Below are 24,318 nucleotides of genomic sequence, written 5' to 3' on the forward strand. Positions count from 1 at the left end.
ATTTATTTAACATTTGTTTACTGGGAATGTCCGACTTAGAACCAACCAATTTTCAGTGGAGAGCCGGGGTTAAAGGCTCCAGATACATGTCTTTGTAATGTGGGAGGAAACAGCAGCACCCAGTGGAAACCCACATGAACACAGGGAGGACATGCAGACCACACACAGAAGGCACCCCAGCCGAGAATTGAATGGGAGAACTTCTTGTTGTGAAGTGACAATGCAAACTGCTGCACTACTGTGCCATCCAGAACTGGCACTGGAATTAGAATTGTTACAGTGAGTTTCCACTTTCCATGCAATAGATAAACATCAGTTTTATGTTTGCACTTAATACTTGTTGAAGAATTGTGAGTCTAAGTAATGCTATGCAGCCTTTGTTCCATCCATCTGGAAAATGGAACTTCTTGTACCCATGCATAAAGGTGGTGCCTCACTGTAATTATAGACCGATTGCTTTGTTTTCCCCTTTATCAAATAATAATGGAAAATATTTATATTCATAATTCCTACAACTAAATAATTATAAACTAATTTCTGATACTACTGGCTTTAGTCTACCACGTGGAATAGATACAGACTTAATTAATGTCACTCATGTCATGCATGCCCATCTAACAGTAATAAACTTGCTAGGTCATTTTTCTGACCTATCAGAGGCTTTTAATGTGGGTGATCATAAGATACTACTACGTATTCTGTTTATCTATAAGTCTGTTACTCAGTGCCACCAGATGGGTTGTTATGTACTAAGAAAACAGGTATTAGTAAGGTGAACAAGTACAATTCCATCCCATAATGTTTGCAGTATTGAAAGGGGCTTCCTGTATTTAATGTTAAGACCTTTCTTAACTTAACCAGAGACAATGCATGTCACCATGGAATTGTGAAACTAGCCTTCCTTCTTCTTCTTCTTTCAGCTTTTCCCAGTTAGGGGTCGCCACAGCGGATCACCTGTCCGCTCATGATTGGCAGCGGAGTTTTACAGTGTCGAGTTGCCAGCCCAGCGCCCAACCTTCCACAGAAGGCACACACACATGCATGCACTCACACCTAGGGTCAATTTAGAGTGTCCAATCCACCTGCAGCATGTCTTTGGGATGTGGGAGGAAACTGGAGCACCCGGAGGAAACCCACACGACCACAGGGAGGACATGCAGACTCCACACAGAAGGCACCCCAGCCAGGAATCGAACTGGAGAACCTCTTGCTGTGAGGTGGCAACGCTAACCGCTGCACCACTGTGGCCATATTTATTTGCAGATAACACTAAGTCATAACTCAGCTTGAAGTCTTTACAGTCATAGCTTTCAAGCTGGTCACACAAAGATATTTTTTAGATATTTAATTTTTAAGAAGCACGTTCTGCCATATGAGAAAGTAGTTCTTACATTGTAGTGTAACTGTGACAGTATATGTCAAGGATGTTTGGTTAATTATTACCTAATTTTCCTAGCACTGTAGAGGAAACCCGCTCAGTGGGGAATCCAAATGTAGTGCTTTTCCCCTAGTTAAGTATTATGAGTCCATGTAGGCTTAATGTGATGCTGTTATTGAAGCAGCAGCCATTGTTAGGTACTGCTGTAGGATGCATTAGTATCTGTTGGGCATCTGAGAGGGATAAATATCCTCTGCATTAGTTATAAAGAATGGCAGAATAATTGGCTAATGCAATGTACCTGGTCCACTTCTAGGCATTACAAATGCAGGGTTTTCCTTACTTCGCAAGTTTGATTCTCCCTAAGTTATTTAGAAAAACTCCTTCTTTCCAGCTTGTAGTTATTGTGAGACTGGACTGGCATGGGTATATAAAGTAATCTACATGTGGTTTTCCCCTGTGATAGCTGGAATTGCGATTAACTGAACCAGCACACCTGGAAAGGTGAATATGTAGTAGGAGGAGCACCAGCTGCATGAAGCAGAGCCCCTGGACAGGTCATGGACACATAATTCACCAGTCGTGTAACCTGGAAAGCACAGAAGCTTGTCTGAGACATGGATAAATGATGGCGTGCACTTCAGACAGGTGTGCCAGGTATTCCAAACAATAAAAGCATGCAGCAACAAGTGTAGATGTGCCAGGAATGGGTTTATGGAGACAAAGGAGCTACTAGAATGCTCCTGTGATATCACCAGGGAGCTGATAGAGGTGCCAACACCTGGAAACATTTGAAGTCTACACATAACAATAAAAATCCAGTGAGAAATACTGAGACTGGTAATGACTGGATACTAACTTTATGCAGAAAAAGTTTGAATGCCTAGCATTACTGGTGTTATGTGTATAAGAAATGTTCTGCATCTAAGGGATGTGCCATCATTTTCCTATATCTGATGGAGACACGCTTTCATGACAGAAGCACAGCATCATATTTCAGACATCAGAGAGGTAGAGGTGGCCAAGTTTATGTTTGCCTAAAGAAGATATCCTCTGCAGTGAAGGTTCAGCATTGCTATTTCTATGCTGAGACACCAGCATAAGCACTGAGCTCCTGCAGTCCAATAGGTCACAGCACTGACCTGTACAATGTGAGAGGAGGAGGCAGCAATGTTGCAGGAAACCCTCATTCCCAGCTTAGTGTTTCAGTATTGCTGAAGATCTTGCCTTAAGGTTTAGATCTTTCATAATGTGCCATATTCTCAAGTACGATATTCCAAATAGCACACAACACCTGACAACTGGTACCAACCTTAAATATCTGGAAACTACCACTTGTTGGATAACTGATGCACTCTTCCAGATGATGTCATGTATATGCCAACAGGTTTACACTATGCATTGTTTGCTGGCAAAATGAACACAAGGTGCACCTTTCCAGTGTATTTGTTGATTGCACAAAAATATCAACTGTTGAATGATACCCTCTGCTTTCAACTCCTGTCCCCTGATGAGAAACTAGATACATCAATTTGTTTGCACTGCATTTTTATGGATATCGAGAGCACTATTATGAATTCCATGCAGATATAGTCAATATTTCTAGGATATATGGATGCCTACTCTGTCTGAGACAAAGCATTTTAAAGATGTTGCAGCAGTGTGGACTGTGGCTTAAATATGCACTGAAGTTAGAATATTAGCTGGAAGTCAAAGATCTAATGGCCTCACATTCCGCTTCCTCTGCTGATATCTGAGGTACTTATGTTGGCATTAGTCCCTTTCTTTGAACGATTTGCAAACCTGCATCCTGGTGAGGCCAAAAAAAGTATGGGACCTATCAAAGAAGAGACATCTCCTGACCATGATGCACAGATCTGTGTTGTATACACATTGTGACCACTCTTGAGCTGCCAGGGAGCCAAGTCATGGAGAAAACTGCTATGTGGGACAATAGTGTAACTGCCAGAGCTAATCTTGGTCATCTGCAAGGAACATGTGGATGTTCTATGAGAGTCTGTCCTGAAGGGTAACCCCCCCCCCTTCTTTATGATGGGATCAGTGCCATTTCCAGCATGAAACCATCTAGGTGATTGTGAACTCCAGGATGAAATACATAATGGTGGATTACCTCTGTGCATTCACCTTTAATCTTACAGTGTGGATGCTGCTGGGGCAGTGTGCATAGCATGGCCCTGTAAGAAAATAGTGTTGGATGACTTCTGCAGCGTTTCCTGGAAAATTCTATGGATGCAGCTACTGAGCACAGTTGGCTGTGTTTTTTTTTTTTTTTGTTGGACTCATATGTGTGAAGAGTTGGCAGGGTGGACAGGAGCTGATTTCAGTGATTGGCATTCCTGGGTGTGAACATTACACCTTCACTTGCTGTGTGCACTGGGGTGGGTGTTTGTGGGCCCGAATCTCTGTTTTATAACCTATTCAAACTGTATTAAGAAAATTGGCACATTATATTACTGTAAAATAAAATATTTATGTGGCTTTTCAATGTAATAGTCCCCTTGTATCCCCCTATGGTGTTACTTCTTATTGCGATATGCATTCTGCATTCAATCTTTCTGTGTAATTTATTTATTTATTTGTCTTTGTTTACCAGAAAAGTGTGTCTGGGAACTGAAATATCCATTTTCATGAGTGGACTGGGGAGAAAAGCTCCAAAACAAGGACAGAAATTTATTTTTGACATTTCAAAAGAAAAATTATCAACAAACATTATTTACAAAGTATTTCAAAGCAAATGGTCAACAAGCATTATTTACAAATCATATCAGATTTAGGAGCTACATGTTTTGGGATTCAATTAATGCCTACATTGAGTGTACACTGTTCTGAGTAAACAGGCAACGCAAGCATAATTCACACCTTCTTCCTCCTAATTTTAGTTTTCCCACTTATTTTCTTGCAGCCTTAAATATCAGGGGGGATTCATAAAGGCTACTACTGTGTAGACTACATGTAAACTTAGTGTTATCTTTCTGAGTGACTAAAAAATACAAAAAATGTGGTAAGGATGTTCTTAAATACAGATTGTGTACACTTAGTATAAGTAAATCTGGCCCAGTAGAGTCAAAAATACTATATCAATATGCTTGTACAGCACTGCGGTGGTGGTGCTGCGGTAGCATTGTCGCCTCACAATAAGATGTTGTCCTGTTCGATTCTCAGCTAGAGCGTCTTCTGTGTGGAGACATGCGTGAATGGGTGTACCTTCGTTGAAGGTTGTGCGTCAGGGCCGGCAACTCAGCACGTAAAAATCTGCTGCCAATCATTAGCGGACCGGAGTTCCGCTGTGGCGACCCCTAACCGGGAAAAGCCGAAAGACACAACAACAACAACAACAATATGCTTGTACAGCATCCATAGTGGACAGAATTAGAACTTCATACTTAAAACTGTAGATGTGGTTATAGATTTGTCTGTGATGCATTTTAAATATCACCATGGGTGATTGTTTTTTTTCCTGTAAATTCTTCATACTGGTCATGTGACCTTACTATAGCTCTGATTTCTTCTCTGTCTCTTGGTCTTCTGTCTGTGGTTGAAGCTGTTTTGTTTCATTCGGTTCTGTCATTGTCCTGCTAAGCACATTCAGTTGTGGTGCATGCTTTTATCTGAAAGCTGTTTGTTGAAGAAAAAAAAATCACTTAAAACCACCAATTTCTGCATGCCCCATTTTGGGGAAAACTTCACCTCCCTTCCTATGTGTGTGTGTGTGTGTGTGTGTGTGTGTATATATATATATATATATATATATATATATATATATATATATATATATATATATATGATTGTCTCATGAAATATCGAACTGACAAAAGAGTGAATCACAAAGCAGCAATCATTTTAGAGCGAATTTAAAGTGATCAAGAAATGCACAAACTCAAAGTAATGTTTTTGCAGGAGGTGGGGGCAGGCCCCTGTGCACCCCCCCACACCCCCAGTAATCATATATACCTACTCTGAGATCGCACAACAGTGGGGTAAGAGCAAATTCTCTTACCCTGCTGCATCACAATCACATACAAAAAGCTGCAGGCAAAACTACCATTTAAAAGAACGTTCGTTCTTAGGAGTGTACGCTTTTTTCTCATCACTCAAAAGCATTCATTCATATGACTTTTCACTCTTCTTGATGACAACCATATATATAAACTCTAGGTTACACAGCAGTGGGGAAAAATGCAACCTAAAAGATCAGCAAAACTTTTTGGGTATTATACCCCAACTAAAAGAAATTTGATTTAAAGCTACTCGTTAGTTTCAGACAAACCCTTTGAAATTGTGCAGGTGATGATTAGGGAGTGATGATGAAGCATATGGAAAGTATTACAGAAAGTACAAGTTTGTAGGTGAAGATGAGTAACGCCAAGGAATGAGAGATGCAGACCAAATCAAAAGGGTGTGATATTAACACGAGTATTCATTTAACAATTTAAAAGAGGCAATACATTTGCTGAAATAGATTAGATGTGATCTGTGGAAAGTGATTGGACTGCTGGATGGTTATGTGAGACATTTGTAAATGACCAGAGTTGAGGATACTGAGTACTTACGTTATCAAGTCACCACGATGCCTGTTAACATAGAAGTAGGTGAGATTTGTAAAAAGACATTTAAAATCAATGGACGAGTAGAATATGTCTTGCTACAATTAGTTGTAATGGAAGATAAAGCATAAAGAAATAAATGTGACTGACAGGAATACTAGAATAAAGAAGAGACTTGCTGGAATATGTTTGTGAAAGAAAAATAAACAAATACAAGCCAAGTAGCCGATGCACAAATTTTATTAACACATGGGGTCTGTAGAGATCCTCAGCAAATGCCTTCTCACAGTTATGTAACAAAAGCTGACACTCATATTATTTAAAATACCACCAGTCATAAACAATATGTGACTATTTCATTTAAATACACAGAAATGATTATTTTCATTTAACCCATTATATTAACATTGCTCAATTTAAATCTACATTTAGACCCAGTAGAGATACAGTAGTTCCATATTTTCAAATTTACATGGCTTCTTTATTTAATAAAAACCCAGCCATGTTCTTTCCATCATAATTATGGACAGTAAACAGAACAATGTATTCACCCCTTTGTCCTGCCAACATAAAGTTAATGTATCTTTAGTACTGCACTACTTACAGGTAGCACACTTCTTACTTCTCTCAGATGCTCTTGAATCCTTTTTTAAATATTTTTATTGCTGTTATATACACAGGAACAAACACACTAACAAGATAAAACAAAACTATTAACACAAGTGTCTAATCAGTTCTTATTATTATAATCATCACTAAAATGCATTAAACAGCCAAACAGTGTACAATGATCATACAGATCATTTCTCTATTAATACATTAAATGTTATCCAGTATTTTTATTCTGTGGTACCCCTCAAAGGGTTTTTGCTGTTATTTTATATCATTAATAGGATCATAGAATCACATGAATTATAAGGCATGCAAGTCAACAGACCCAGCACTATAACTAGGGTAGGCTGAAGTGTGTGGCTACCCCATACATTACCCACTGGAGGTATGATTGGAAGTGCTGAAGAGTTGGTGATTAGGTGTGAGAGAAGTGCCAGCATTTATTTTATCAACCTAGATTGATATCATGACTGCTAGCTGATGAAATTAATGCATTTAGTAACTAGTAATATAACTATAGCACAAAGCTTGTATAAGCCCATTGATGCAGTTCAGAAGGTTGGACAACCTTTTCTAATTTTTTGGTCTTCAACTTTTCAAATCTGGAAGACATTTTACTGGTCTTTGACACTGGAAGACCTTTCTTCTCCTCTTATTTTTGGGGGGATACCAGTCTGTACACTGCCCAGGGTGCCAAATGACTTAGCCATAGCTCTTGGGAAACCATTTGCACCTTGCTTGTACCCACTCTTATGATGTTTCTCCAGCTTCTAGAAGGCAAAGCAGATCAAACCAGGAATACATTTGTGGATACCAGTAATCAAGGTTCATTTTGAATAATATCAGGGTGTTACTATGTTTTATATGAATGACAATTTGTTCTGGAGAGTGGGTAAATGTTGGGCTCATAAATAGGTTCATAGGTGCATACTAGGGTAATGACCACTAGGGCCCTTATAAGTCTAGCCATGCAACAGAAATATGTCCCACAAATCTGATTTATATAGGGGTATTTTAATGACTGCCTCTGTTCATCAGCGACATAGGTGCCAGACCAAGGGTGAATTTCAGATTTCCTATCCATTGGTTAGTATATCTGATCCTCCAATATGTGGAGATGCAAAAGATCAAGAAAGGCTTGGTCCTCCATGGCACTGGAAGCAAGACATATATATATATATATATATATATATATATATATATATATATATATATATATATATAATCAAGTAGAAGTCTTAAAGAGACCAAGTATAGGGATAGGACTTCAAGTCTGTTTTGGTAACCAAGGAGCTTTTCTGATAACATTTCTGATTTACTTTGATAGCTTTGGATTACAAGCTACTGTTTTCATCCCACTTTCTTTTTCTGGAGATCTGTCAGTTCCAGGAACTTTTGTTTCATTTTCTCTATATTTGGTTCTGTAGTAACACTTGACTATTAATACAAATGGATGTAGTGTGTCTCTAAGAATTGTGGATTATTTTAATAGTGTGAGTAGACTTTATGACTTGTAAAACAATGTTTTTTATGTTGATCCATGCAAGCAAATTAGTCATATCCATGTATTGAAATGTTATTTAATATTGACCTTTGAAAACTGTTTTCAGCACAAGACTCTAAAAATGGAGACATTTTATGAAAGTAGTTACAATTATGGGAAGGAGTTTGAGCTTAATTAACATTAGGACAGAGTTACAAATGGCTTGGGTGACTACAAAAAGATTAATACCTCAGTTGGTGTATTTAGGAGTAAAGTCTAATGTATTTTACAGAAGTTGTGAATATGAAAGAAGCTCTGGTAAGGTGGAGAAATGATGCAGAGTTTGGGTTATTCAGAGATTTCTTATGGGTGATGGAAGCTCTGGCTTGCTTTGTTAAGGTAATACTGCTAAGAAGATTGTTAAAATTAGGTTTTGAATGATGAATGGATGGGCTAATTTGAAATGGATTGTAGCAGATGCCTGTCATGCTATATTAGATTCAAAATCATACAGAAGAAAGATTACATTAGATGTGAAAATTGATTACTAATGTACAGTGCTCAATCTGACAAATTCTTTTCCCTGTTAGTCATTCTGATAGGTGGACCTGGCTATTTGTGGGACAGATGCAGGGGATTAACATGGATTGACAAGCGGTTTGGAGGTAAGGGACTCATGATGTATATGTTTGTAGTAAACTGGACATTCTTACTTCTGTAAGCAATATTACATTGTATTCCTTGAGATGGGGGAAACTGGAGTACAGTGTGATCTTAAAAGTCATTATTTTGATTGAGGTAGATGGTTGTGGGGAATGAATCCAAGCACACTAAACTGTGATAAGATGTCTACAATATGATCAGGAATATTAAAGGGGTGTGTGGGTGATTAAAGGTTATTTCTATTTTTTTTCTTTTAACTATGCAGTCAGTATTTTCTACATATATTATTTGGTATTAAAATGAATGAACAACATTTAAAAATAAAATTTCATCTCTGTTAATTTGCAAAGATGTAAAATAGATGTCCTTTGTAATGGCATGTTATTGTTACAGCATTGAAAGAAGGTTGTATAAAATGCAGTTGTACCATATATGTTTTTCTGTTGTTTATAATTCATAAGGATTGCAAGAATTTTGTTATGGATCTAAAGAGGATGAGATTATTTTCTGATTTGTTTACAGAAAAGGGATTCTGATATGATGATCTAAATGTAAGTTGTGTTGCTTAAAAGATCAATAAAGAAGACCTTTCAAAAATTATATTCAGTTGTCCTGACATTAGGAGCTGAAGCCAGAATGAACAGGACTCAGGCTTAATGGTTGTGCCACTTTTTGCTGGATAGCATGCAAAGCTGTTTGTTGGAGTAGTTTGTATTTAATTCCCATCTTCCTTATACATCCTTGAAGGCCCTCTGCCAAAACACATCAGAAATACTCTAGAAGGAACTTCATAGTGGTAGGGGATTTTAATCTGTACTGGTTCGGCCCAAGCATGAGGTTGGTAAGTAGAATTATTGCATTACTTAGTATTTTTGTTAGATCCCATTATAGCAATAACAAACAGAATATTTAGATGTACCACATTATTTTACATATAAGTTACACTCATCTACACTCACTGATTGACAATTGTTCTGTCACTCTTACTGGAGGTTTAAAATCCCATAGGTGAATCAGTTTATGTCACTGGGACATCAGTCTTGTCTCTCTTGAAGAAAATGGCTGTTGTTACCAATCTGAGGGGTACTAAGTGGGACCTTTTTTAATGAAAATGATGCTGAGACTGCTTAAAATCTTCCTAAGTATCTTTATAGTAGCAATAAAAAACTATATACTACTGTGTAGGAAAACTATATAAACGGTCCGGTCCACATCCGAATAACTTTATTAAAAAACAAACCAAGAACTATTTAAAATAATGTATTTAGCGCTTTCATCTCTACAAAGGAGACTTCCTCAGAATACAATTCCTGACATTGCCTCTACCCTATTTAAATGAATGTAATACTTGACATCATTAATTGTTACACCAATCAGCTTCCATTGCCATGAATTAGTCATTAACATTTTGGAAAAACAGATTCAAAAGCTCTTTATGAGCAATCACTGTGTATTATATAAGTAAAATTAAAAAACACACATTGTATCAAGATCCTAAATACGTTATTTTAAATAGTTCTTGGTTTGTTTTTTAATAAAGTTATTTGGATGTGCACCAGACCGTTTATATAGTTTTCTTACACAGTAATATCTTTATAGTAGAACAAGAAAGTTTATTTTCTTAGAAAAAAAAGTCACAGCTGAATGAAAGGTATGCCATAGAGAAAATGAAATGAAACTCAGGATCATACATGGAATTATGATTTTTATCAACTAGCATGTTTTGGGAAGTTGGAGGAAGCCAGAGCACCGAAAGAAAACATACAGTCCCTAGACAGGCAATGACTAGAGGTTAGACCCAAACCCCAGAAACTGGATCTGTGTGCACAACAGGGTTTATAGGATCAGGACCATGAAGACCAGATATCAGAAACTAAAGTAGGACCTCCATGTAGGTCTTTCTACATTACTCTGGAAGGCTATTAAAGACCTCATAGGGGACGCTGAAAAGAAGGTTGATCCAGTTACTACTTGTATAAATACTAAGTCTTCCTCTGTCAGTTTGCTAATTGTTAAAAACACATATCACCACGATAGATGAACACATTAATAACTTAAGCAGTCATATTATCACTCCCTCATCTGTTAACTGGCTAATCTGCCATGTTCTGAGCCTAACTTCTGCTCCAAAGCTATGTTGGTTAGAAATGAGTACAGACTTTTGTGGAAGATTCAGAAGGATTAAGATATTTGCAGGTCTTCGCTTTCCCTTCATAAAGCTAGCATCAATCACCATTGTAAAATTTTAACCAATGTATAATAATATTTTCCTTATCACATGACTTTTGCCACCCACTGTAAACCATGCTGTGATTATGCCTTTCCCTAAGGCATCAACCCTGTTTTTTTACAAGATTTATGCTGATTTTAATCTCAGGCTAATAGTTAAGATTCATGAGAGGATAGTATTAAGTATGGGCTGCTGTTTCAGACATAGGATGGTTTAAGGACAGGGTGTAACATGCAAACAACCATTAATAGCACTTAATAGTGTCACTAATGACATTTATGGAAAGATGGGAAAATGGCTTCTTTCCAGTAGAATTTTTATGGACCTGCAAGGACTTTTGCCATAGCTGATCAGTCTTAAAGAGCTCAAAAATGACTGGATGTGTTAGGACTGGTTAATTGAGTTTTGAAGTTACTTTACAGATAAAATCACAGGTATGGAATAGCACATCTTACTCAGAATTAGATCTTCATAGGTTCATAGGTGTGTACTAGGCTAATGGCCCTGAAGCCTTTACAAGCCTGGCCCATAGAAGTGTCCTGGCATTGTGCTGCCCAACGTTAGTTCGGAGTGCCTCTATGAAGTAGAGCCACTGGAGTGATCCCCAGGGTGCACTTTCTAATTTCCATCCCCTCATCAAGATTTCTCTTGAAGAGGGCCAGTGAGGTCCTCTGCTTGACATGTATGGGAAGTCTATTCCAGAACATGGGCAGTCTCTGGGTTATGATCCTGTCACTCCAGCATGTTCAGTTGATTGTGATAATGAGGTTGAGGTCTCTGGAGCGTTTGGTGCGGAGGGATTGGGATTTCTTTAGATGTAGCATTTCTAACAGAGCTGGTTCAGACATGGCTTTGTAAGTCAAGCAGAGATCGCCTCTTAGTAGACAATATGAGATGGAGAATAGCTGGAGTTTTTTGAGTCTGCCTGTGTAGGACATGTGTTTAAGGCCTAGGATCCTCTTCATGAGGTACTTTTGTGGCCTTTCCAGCTGTTGCATGTGTCTAGTGAGGTACATGCCAAATGGTGCATTATACTCTATGACTGGCCTAATGAGGGAAGAGTAGAGGGAGACGGTGACCATTTTCTTCCTGGTCCTGGATGCAAAACCTTTGGTAATGAGATGTGCCACATAGAAGGACTTTCTGACCACAGTGGTAATGTGGTGGTCGAATGAGAGGTTGCTGTCAACCTGTGTCACCACATCTTTTATTTCAGTGTTCAGTGGGCTCCCATCAATGTAGTAATTAGTGGGAACTGAGTTTTACCAAAGGGGATGACAATGCATTTTTTGGCATTAAGCTTAAAGCCATTGTTTTGACACCAGTCATTGATCTCAGTGAGGCCTTTCTGTAGGATGTCTACATCACTTGGCTCCCACCTTGCAGTTGTGTGCGAACTTGGTCAGCCAGAGTCCCTCCGTGTTGGCCTGGACTTCTAAGAAGTAGATGCCAAACAGGAGAAGACCCAGGACCAGTCCCTGTGGGACTCCACTTGTGACTGGTCATCAGTCTGACTTGGAGTCCACTACTTTTACACTGTGGGTTCTATTTGTGAGCCAATTTGCAACCCACCTAGTGATATAGGGGTTGATGCCTAGTTTGGAGAGTTTACCAATAATTCCTGAGTGGGGAATGGTACCAAAGGCCTTGGCCAGATCGAGGAAGGCTGTATGAACTGCCTTGCCTTCATCCACAGCTCTGGTGACTGACTCACAGTAGTCAACCAGGTTGAGCAGGCATGATCTACCTTTCACAAAACCATATTGAGTGGGATCTAGAGTCTGCAGATTCCCTATATCATTGTTAATTAGGTCCATGATGATGCTCTCCATAGCCTTACATATCAGACTCGTCAGGCTAATGGGGCAGTAATCCCCATGGTCTGTATTCACTCTCCCTTTATGGAGAGGGATGACTGTAGCAGTGCACCATTCGGTAGGGACAAAGTCTGTGGTGAGGCTATGATTGAACAGGGCACACAGATGTGGTGCCAGTTCACTTTGTAGTTCATGTAGAACACATCCAGAGATATTGTCAGGTCCCTGTATTCTTGGCCTTGGACAATGCAGCTTTAACCTGTGCTGCAGTAATGCTGGGTGCCTGGCATTCCTCTGGTATTGTGATTGGTCCTTTAGGGGGGAGAGAGAGGTAAAGTTGGCACTAAATCTGTCTGCCAGTATGTTGGCAATATCTGTTGGCTCAGTATAGGTGGTACCATTGTGCAGTAACTCAGAGCAAACCTGGGTATTGCCATGGAGATTCTTGATATAACTATAGAAGGATTTGTGGTTGTTTTTAGTGTCTGCCACAATTCTGCCTTCATAGCTGGCTTTAGAGGTTTTGATGAGGGGATCTCAACTTTTTGTTGAGGCTAATAAGGGTGTTTTTCCAGTCTTGGGACTTCACCTTTTTCTGCAACAGTTTCTTCCTTTTATTGTAGAGTTTATTAATGGCAGGGGACCACCAGATTGGTTTCCTTTTTTTTGGAGGAGAGTGTCTCAGTTCTGTCAGGTTATGGCTAGTTCCATGCATTTATGTACGTGTTCGTACAATGCATTGTTGTATGATTTGGCAGTCATGCATCTATTTTCCATTGACAAGGGTGCCATGAAGTTAGCCACCTCTGTTTTTAGGAGCCCAAAGTCATATTTGGAGAAGTTTTACATGGTGGTTACCTTTACAGGGGGTGTGGGTGAGATGTGGATTTCCATGGTGATTAGTTTGTGTTCAGATCTAACCAGGGAGAAAATGACTGTTGGTGTAGAGCAATGGTTGCCCATGTTAGTAATAACCAGGTCAAGGATATTGCTTCCTCTAGTGGGGATAAGAAACTCAGGATCATACTTTGAATCATGATTTTTATCAACTAGCATGTTTTGGGAAGTTGGAGGAAGCCAGAGCACCCAAAAAGAACATTCCCTAGACAGACGGTGACTGGAGGTTAGACCCATAGGTTTGTAGTACCACAGAAGTCTGTCCTGGGGTACATATTATTTTCTCTGTTTGCAAATAACGTTTCACTGTACATTCCAAAGCTTCAAGCTATAGTATTTGTAAATGATTTAATTCTATTCAAAACAGCTGAAACAACTGCTACAGTGCAGAAAGAGATATGGTATGAAGTGCAGAAGTTAAAATGAAGAAGATCTGTGACCCATTGCATAATCCTGTTACTCAGATACTCTTACACGTTTCACTTGCCTTCACATCTGTCTCTGAAGCTCTTCAACAAAAGTAAGCTGATAAAGTTTTGAAGCGCATACAACTAACCTATGTATTGGCAAGCTTCCTCACATGAGACAAAAATTTGAGCCAATCTGCTAGTACCAGAAATGGAAAATACCCTACTATTTGTAACCCTGCCTCATCCTACAATAGTAACTTACGGCAAACCATGGTTTACATACTGTATCAGTTTCTCTCACTGTTTTAGATACAGAACACCACTGCCTTTCACTGCAGAAATACAGTTGGCTTCTAAGAACTACCACAGCCCCTCTGTTGATGTCCTACTTGTGGCCGCAGTGGTGCAGCAGTTAGCTAGGCTCTCTGGTTCTGTCGATTCTTGGCTGGGGGGCCTTCTGTGCGTGGGTTTCCTCCAGGTGCTCCAGTTTCCTCCTATATTCCAAAGACATGCAGTAGGTGGATTGGACACTCTAAATTGGCCCTAGTTGCAAGTGTGTGTGTGTGTATCTGTGTGTCTGTGTGTGTGGGTGAGCATTACAGATGAACTACTGTGCCATGGGTAGCCAGCTGGATGATTGTCACTACTGAAATAACACCCCAACCCCATGTGCAAAATGGGAAAAAGGGGTTGAGGATGGATGGATGGATAAAAACTTCTACTGGAATACTGTACCCACCTTGGCACATAAATTAAAAACTGCTTCACATTTCTACCCCTTGAGATTACAGGATCAAGCTGTGTTAACTATAAAGAGAATTGTTTTTGGTCTTTATATAATTGTGCCTGCTAATGAGAATCATTTGCTGACATACATTAAAATGAGCAGACTTTATTGAAATTTAAGTGTAACCTTCTGGATCAGTACAGAATAATGGTCACCTGACTTTGTGTTGAATGATTCTTATATACTATACGTTTATGGATATTTGGCTATGTTACTCAATTTCTAGTCCCAGAGGTTCCGTTAAGAATTTCACCCTCAAGATGATAACTCGGCATTTTAACTCATGTTGTATTATTTGTCTTTTAAGAATTATATATTACATGATCCTAATTCACTTCCTGTCAAATGTTATATCTATACCTATCTATCTATCTATCTATCTATCTATCTATCTATCTATCTATCTATCTATACTTATTCTGCATATATCAGAGAAAGTGAAGTGTCTAGACCATCACTGAATATGGGTCCCAGGCCAGTCAATTTACCCAGTTAACAAATAAACAAAGACAAGTTTACTTGACTTACATCTACAAAATGTCTTCATGTACTAGAATGCAGATTGCTGCAGTGTTAGAGTGGGTCTTGTTTTACTGCAGAAGGCAGCATCTTTTTTTCTTGTGGCAATTTATACTACAAACACGCAAAAAAATAGCATTTTGTTTCAGGAAGCTGTTTCTTCAGCAATCATAACTTCTTATTTTTCAGTTAACATTGCCTCCTAGTTGGTCTGGTAGTGGAGAGGGTTAAGGCTATGAGCTGTTAATGAACTTTATCCTGTAGTCTAGGGGGTTGATGACTTCAGCCTGCTGTGTGTTTTTAAGCAAGACATGTAGGTTATGCTAATGGATCACCCTTGAAAGGATTATTGTGTCTATTTATTTATTAATTTTAACAAATTAATAAAATAAAGAAAAATAAACAAAACAACATAACGTTATTGGTTACTGATAGAAAAAATAATGATTTCTAGGAACAAGCATACTCATTTGGATGTGTATTATGTTATCTTATCAGGCAGTAAAAGGCATACCTCTCGACCTCTTAAATTAAAAAATCTGGAAAAAGTCAAACATAATGGGGGAACAAAAATAGGGGCAGATTTTAAATATTGCTGTTTTAAACTTAGAAAGTTGCAAGAATAACAGGGTTTTGTCTTAGCATGCCTTTTCTGAAGGATGGGAACTCTGAAACTCAAATGTCTGTCATTATTTAGTGGCTTTAATCCCTAGCGACTTGCCAGAGAGCTACAAATTTTGTGAAGAAAAGATTGAAAATATAAGGTAACAATCTGGACAGTTAAGAGGTATGGAAAAGGAGAAAGGACAACTCCTCTAGTAACATTTAAGAAATTTTATTTTAGTACTTGAGTAAGATGAACCTGTGCTAGCAAGGATGTGTAGGTTAACAACAGGTTGCATGAGTGAGCCTTTAAATTTTGGGCAAAAAAACAAGTACTGCCATTACAGAGCAATCTGTCCTGCCTTTCTCAACTGTAGGGCAGAGGCTTGCAGGCTAGAGCAGTAATGTCACAATAACTGAAAGGCTCTGAAAATGAAATTTATAAGTGAAATCACAAAACAGTGGGTTTTCTAAGCAAGATATTGAAAACTGAAACTGACAACACTCTAAAAGCATTTTTGCAGGGGTTTCACCTAATACATCCTCGATGTGGGTAGAACAACACCCTTCCACATGCCTGCTATATACCATATACTAACAATGCGATCATTGTCCCTCAGAGAATGTTGAATTCTGTGAGATATCGCAGCCTTGATCCTATTATACATAGTTGATTAATCAGAGTTTGTGATTCCACTTTGGACTGTCCGTTGCTTCCCTGTTAAATTTCTGCATGGCACTTCTTCTTTTAAAGATTATAGTTGTTGAATACCCATGTGCACTATACAAATAAACAAACAGATACTAAAATACCGGCATTAGCTAGATTGTTTGATGTTAGAGTCTGACTAAAGCATTCAAAGAAACATTTTTCAGTTCCTTGAATCTCAGTTTTGGCAGCCTGAGAATATGATATTTATCTAAATGATATTGTTGACTTATATGGTAAAAAAAGAGAGGTGCAACCCATAAATATCATTCCAGGAATGCTGAAGCAACTTTTTTAGTTCTTTAAGCTCTCTTATAGGAATTTTTTTTTCTCAAAACTGGTTTATTGTTTTAACATATAAGAGAAATATCATAACAATTTTATACAAGTAATTAAAAATAGGTATTATTATAATATTCAACAAAACAACTAAAGTATTTACAAAGACATCCACTACAATCAGATCAATTAATTAAACTAAAATACCGTGCTATTGAAATTAGATTTTTTTTAACAAATTTTGTAAATTATCCCATACAATATAATATGATGTTTTTCTAGTTGTTCTCATTCTAATTGTGCTTATTTCCATATGGCACATTATATTCATAACATTTTTAAATTCATTGAACGAAGGAGGTGTATCTGAAATCCAATTTCTAGTTATTATTTTCCTGGCCACTGCTAGGATAGACCATAACAAGGGAAGCTTAATCTTTTAACACATTGAGGTACAGGTGTGTTGAATAATATAAGAGACTTAGAAATAATGAAATTATCTGTAAAAGAGCCTGCAAAAATTCATTAATTGACTTCCAGTATTCTTTCAACTTCATACAGTCATAAAACATATGAGCCCAGTCAGCATTAATTTCTACATTACATCTCTTACATAGATTATCTTTATTATTTATTTTATTCATCATCAAAGGTGTATAAAAAGATCTATGTAAAAATTTCCATGTATAAAGTCTCCAGACAATGGAAGATGTAGTTCTATAAGCAGATTCCAATATATATTGTTTATCTTGTTGAGTTGGTGGGTCCCCATTAATAGAGGTGAAATAATTCCAGTATGAATCTACACTGTAAAAAGTTTCTTGTCTGATAATTTTATGTATATATGAAAGTTTACCTTTATCAGAAACTTTATGCTGTAAATTTAATATCAAGTAATCAATCAGTTTTGGAATAGATTCTTTAACTGTTATAGACATTAGATCTATTCTATCAATGAGATGTTGTCTAAAGATCTGAACCTCTAACCAGCAAGTTTCTCGTAGATCAAATTCTTGTTTTAAGAAATCTAGATTTTTAACTTTATTATCAGATATCAGCTGATACCAGTACTTTAGATCATTATCTATAGCTAAATGAGCTCCTTCAGAAGTAGATGACATAAGCATACCCTGAGTATACATTATAGGAGATACAATAAAATTCCATTCCCTATACTTAGGGTGCATGAATATAAAGTTACGATAACTAATAATAATATTTAATGGGTAACAAACCATATGTTTAGGTGTAATAGGTGAAGTACAAAATTCCTTTAGCAACCACAACATGGAGTTATTTACAATCATATTTTTATGTGTTAAGGAGATTTTCATGAAGTGCATACTAATTAGCTCCCAATAATCTTTCCATTTTGCGATATATGACTGATCTATTAATAAAGTAATAACTTTTATAATAGAAGAGATAATATATAAATTAAAGTCTGGAAAAGAAATACCCCTTGAGACCAGCTATTAGTATGTTTCTTTAATGCAATCCTAGGTCTATTAGGTGCCCATAAGAAATTTAACATTAGTGTATTCAGTTTCTTGATAATTATTTTGTAGGTGAAAGTATTATTGATTGTATTAAGTATAAAATCTTGGGGAATATTATCATTTTAATAATTGTAAGTCTCTCCTCCATAGTAAAAACATATTATTCCAGGTATTAAAAAGATTTTGTATATTAAGAAAACAGGTATTATAGTTATTATATATAATAGATTTAATATCTTTAGATAGTATTATACCTAAATAAGTTATCTGACCTGAATTGGGTACATATTTAGTAAAATCACTAATGAGAATATTTTTTCGTGTATATATAGGTAGTATTTTAGTTTTTCTTCATTGAATATTAAACCAGAAATACTTTTAAAATTCATCATTTTATCAAATAAAGACTGCATAGAAGAATTAGATCCTGCTGATGTAATGAGAACATCATCTGCAAAAAGTTGAATTTTTGATGTTGTATTTTCGTCTATTTCAAAACCCTCTATGTCAGTACTGTTTCTAATCAAATTAGCCCAAGGCTCCATTACTAAAGTGAATAATAGTGGATAAAGTGGACATCCTTGCTTTGTACCTTTAAGAATGGGTATTTTTTGTGAAACATATGTTCCTACCTTAATATAAGCCAGCATTCCTTTGTATAAATGCTCAATTAAATTTACAAATGCATCAGAGAAGTTTGTGCATTTCAGTAAGGTAAACAGATAGTCCCAACTTACTGAATCAAATGCTGAACCTATATCAAGACTAATAAGTGTTAAATCTTTCTTTTTCCTATTTGCAAAATCAATTAATGTTAAAGTTCTTCTTATATTATCAAACGTATTTCTATTTACAATGAAGCCTGTCTGATCTATATCTATAATGCCGGGGATGATTGTCTTCAATCTAGCAGCAAAAATACTCATAAACATTTTATAATCAACATTAAGTAATGAGATGGGTCGATATGAAGAACATCTAGTTGGATCTTTATTAGGTTTTAAAATTGGTGAAATAAATGTATATTGCCAAGATGGGGGGGTTATTAACTCAGTTTGGGCCAAAATAAAAACCTTATGTATTAATGAATGTGTAGTTTTAGAAAGGATTTTATATATCTCTGGTATAATACCATCATTACCCGGTGCTTTGTTTGATTTAAGCTTATTTATTTGTGTAATAACTTCTGTATATGAAATACTCTTGTCCAATAGTTTAATCTGTTGTTTATTAAGCTTTTTATTCATGTTTGTGGTTATAAACTCCTTTATTTTATCTTTAGGTTCCATGTTAATGTTGTTATGGTTAATCTTGTGAAAGTGATTTCTAAATTCATCCAGTATTTCTGGTATACTAGAAACATTCTTCTTTTTCCTTAGAGAAAAGATTTCTTTGATATGGTTTTGTTTATTCAATCTTTTTGTTTTATTTTTAAGTCTATGTAAGTATTTGGGGCTTATTGAATAAGACAAAACTTGTATTTCTCTAAAGTTATTTTAACTTTATGAGTTAAAATTTCTTTGTATTTCTCATTTAGTTTGTTTATTTCTTCAATAACTTTCTTGTCCATAATATTTTCTTTATTATTATGTTTATAAGAGTCTAATTTACTTTGAATATCTAACAATTCCTTATCCCAAGATTTCCTTTTGTTATTATACCATCTGATACTTTGTCCATATATATATGATTTTAAGGCATCCCAAACATAGACAATGGAGACTTCAGGAGTATTATTTATGTCTAGAAAATGTTGTACTTCTGAAAGTATATATTCTTTATAGTCTTTTAGCTGAGTTAAGTATGCTGGTATCCTTTTGATCTGAACATTATGAGTATTTTTATCATGAATTCAAAAACAATTGAGTTATGATCAGATATAGGACATGAAATGATTTTGGAATTAATTAAATCTGTTACCATCTGGTTAGAAATAAAGACCCTATCTATTTTTGAATAAGTTTTGTATCTGTTAGAAAAAAGGTGTATGGTAATGATTTTGAATCTATCTGATTATTAATATCATTCAAATGATAAGAATTAGCAAAATCATTTAAATGTTTTGCATTAGATGTAATTCTTCTTTTCCTTATAGTGGTAGTATCACTTTCATGTAGTATACAATTAAAATCACCAGCTAAAATAATATCCCCTATAGAGAATGATATGATCTTATCAATATGATGTTTCACTGTATTAATACCAATTCCAGGTATCCAATATACATTAATTAAAGTGTAAGTCTTCCCATTAATTTGTATTGTAACCATACAAAACATTCCTTTGTCATCCTGAAAAGACTTAATGGTTTTAGGAATGGGCATACTTTTATTCTATAAAATAGCCACTCCTCTTTTTTTCTGAGTGTGCTCTGAACTAACCAATACTGTATACTTATTAGTGGCTAGTTTATCAATATCTTTTTTCAAGAGATGGGTTTCTTGCAGGAAGACTAGATTGGCCTTGTGTAAATTAATGTATCTTATTAGGCTTGCCCTTTTACACGGATTATTCAATCCATTAATGTTTAAAGAAATTCCTTTTAAAGATGTCATTTGGCATTTTTAAAACTCAAGAATCTTATGATCGAAATAACAAATAACAAGATAAATAATGTTACATCTCCTCTTTTAGGTGTACCTTTAAATATAGCTGTATTTATTAAATCTCTTATGGGATTTTGTATAGGATTCAATTTTGTTTGTAGTGACAATGAGTATACAAAATATATTGTGGATGTCAAAACTATATACATATAACAATGAACAAGTGAAAATAATGTAAGGATTAAACCTTGCATCCAGCCTGGAGTTGAAAACTCCAACTTAGAGTAGTATTTACTACTCAAGTTAACCCCCTACCCTAAGCAGCAGTACCTCAGCTACCACCTTATCAATTTAATACTAGTTATATTTAACTGAGGTTAACAGTTTTCAATTCAATTATCTATCAAGACAAAACTACACATTTGGTAAAACAGCATCATATAAACTAAAATAAACTTTTTTTTTTTTAAGAAACTGTTCATACTACTATATAGATCTATGTAATGTATAACACTTGTATTCAAATAGCATTCAAATAATCTTGATGTTAGAAATCAAGAGGAGAGAAAATTAGGTTCTAACATTCATTTAAATAAAAAACTTTGGCTAATATGATTCAGACATTACATATATTAAGATGCATCTATTTTCTGTCATGTGAATACTATTAACAGCTTCCAAAAAAAAATCTTGAATTGTTTGTATATGAGCATTTACTTAAACTCATTATTATCAATAGAGTAAAATATTGTATTCATAAAAATTATTATAAATCATATTGCATAGTTATGCAAATTCTCAGAAACACTTGCATTATTAAAAAAAGCCATCACACACATACACACAGACACACACACACATACATACACACACACATACACATACACACACACACACACACACACACACACACACACACACACACATATATATATATATATATATATATCTGATCTCACTGAGTTATGTCCTTGTTGAGCACTATCCTACTTGCTGTCCCTAGAATAAATCTGTCTGCTTTATAGAAAATAATGCACAGCAAACACATTTTAGTAACCAGATTTTACAATCATGCTAACCTACTGCTTTAAAATATATCACATGACATTTCTTCCAGAATAGAATTATAAAATTGTTTATGCTTGTCAATCAGATGAATTAAATGAATTATAATAAAGTATATGTTTGGAACAGAAGTTTTTAACACAGATTATTATGCTGCTGTTAAGTAGATTTTCAAAAACATTTAAATAAATGTTTCATTTTCTATGCCTTCTAAAATAAGACATTTACTTACTACAAGAAACTACATCATTTAAACTCATTATATAACTGACATTTTATGAATAGAGTATTTTTCCTGAATCTGTGGTGTGTCAGTATGATAACTAGGTCAGAGGTTATACTAACTGCTTTCAGTTTCTCTGTGAGAATTCTGTGAGTTGAAGCTTTTGAAGTAGTTCATGGACACTGTGCATGAGACAGCCCACATCCCAGATTGTCTCCCTTAACATTTTGGCGGGAAACTTATTAAAACTTGTGGCAAACATTCATTTTGTCAATAGAGTAAAATATTGTATTCATAGAAATTATTATAAATCATATTGGATAGTTATGCAGATTCTCAGAAACACTTGCATTATTATATAAACAAAGCCATCACACTCACACACACACATACACACACACACACACACACACACACACACACACACACACACACACACACACACACACACACACATATATATATATATATCTGATCTCACTGAGTTGTGTCTTTGTTGAGCACTATCCTACTTGCTGTCCCTAGAATAAATCTGTCTGCTTTATACAAAATAATGCACAGCAAACACATTTTAGTAACCAGATTTTACAATCATGCTAACCTACTGCTTTAAAATATATCACATGACATTTCTTCCAGAATAGAGTTATAAGATTAGTTATGCTTGTCAATCAGATGAATTAAATGAGTTATAGTAAAGTATATGTTTGGAACACAAATTTTTAACACAGATTATTATGCTGCTGTTAAGTAGATTTTCAAAAACATTTAAATAAATGTTTCATTTTCTATGCCTTCTAAAATAAGACATTTACTTACTACATGAAACTACATCATTTAGACTCATTATAACTGGCATATTTTATGAATAGAGTATTTTTCCTGAATCTGTGTTGTGTCAGTGTGATAACTATGTCAAAGGTTATACTAACTGCTTTCAGTTTCTCTGTGAGAATTCTGTGAGTTGAAGCTTTTGAAGTAGTTCATGGACACTGTGCATGAGACAGCCCACATCTCAGATTGTCTCTCTTAACATTTTGGCGGGAAACTTATTAAAAACTAGTGACAAACATTCATTTAGTAGTGTAAATGCATGTAAACATGACAAAACCTTCACAATGTATTCCACAGACCATTACAGCCTCTTACTTCTTTTCAGAAAGAGAAACAAATTGAATCACAGCTTGCCATTAAATCTTCAGATATTTTGACTGGTTATGAAACAAAACATTATAACTGACATATTTTATGAATAGAGTATTTTCCTGAATCTGTGGTGTGTCAGTGTGATAACTATGTCAAAGGTTATACTAACTGCTTTCAGTTTCTCTGTGAGAATTCTGTGAGCTGAAGCTTCTGAAGTAACTCATGAACACTGTGCATGAGACAGCCCACATCTCAGATTGTCTCTCTCTTAACATTTTGGCGGGAAACTTACTAAAAACTAGTGACAAACATTCATTTAGCAGTGTAAATGCATCTAAACATGACAAAACCTTCACAATGTATTCCACAGATCATTACAGCCTCTATATAAGTGAAATTAAGCCCAAAATTACAAACAAGCAATAAAACTCAACATTCTTCTCCCAACTCAATTTACATACAAATCCTATTATTCACTGCGCCCACACAATCAAAAGCATTTCTATATATTAATAAAGAAAAGAAAAAGAGAGTAGAAAATAAAAGGGAGTGAGGCAGAAATAAAAAAATGTAAGAGAAAGCTGTAAGAAGTATATACAATGGAATGTTACTTACTGTTTATATTAATAGAATTAAAAATAAAACATATTATTTACTCTTATTTAGTTCTGATTATTATTAGTTAAAGCATAACAGATTATTTACAAACAGGCATAAGCAGTATAATCAAGAAAGTATAATTAGAAATAGCATTTGAAGAACTTATAAAAACTTTTACAAGGAATAAATATGTTATTATTCTATTAATGATATTTTCATTACTGTTCTCTCCCTGCCCTCCCCCACCCTTTTCCCACTACATAATCTAAATAGAATGTCATTGTTTA

At 35.6% G+C, this 24,318-nt stretch overlaps 1 long non-coding RNA gene across 1 annotated transcript in view; it reads left to right on the plus strand.

The window, feature by feature from the left end:
• Positions 1 to 8,637: 8,637 nt before the first annotated feature.
• The window catches only part of LOC122799845, a 31,558-nt gene continuing 15,877 nt past the window's right edge, over positions 8,638 to 24,318 (plus strand). Inside the window, exon 1 of the long non-coding RNA XR_006364509.1 lies at positions 8,638 to 8,703. This is a non-coding gene — a long non-coding RNA (uncharacterized LOC122799845). The remainder of the gene's footprint in view (positions 8,704 to 24,318) is intronic.

The sequence above is a fragment of the Protopterus annectens genome, chromosome 4.part0 (assembly GCF_019279795.1).
Source record: "Protopterus annectens isolate FY-2018-M chromosome 4.part0, PAN1.0, whole genome shotgun sequence".
NCBI classification, from domain to species: Eukaryota; Metazoa; Chordata; order Ceratodontiformes; family Protopteridae; genus Protopterus; species Protopterus annectens.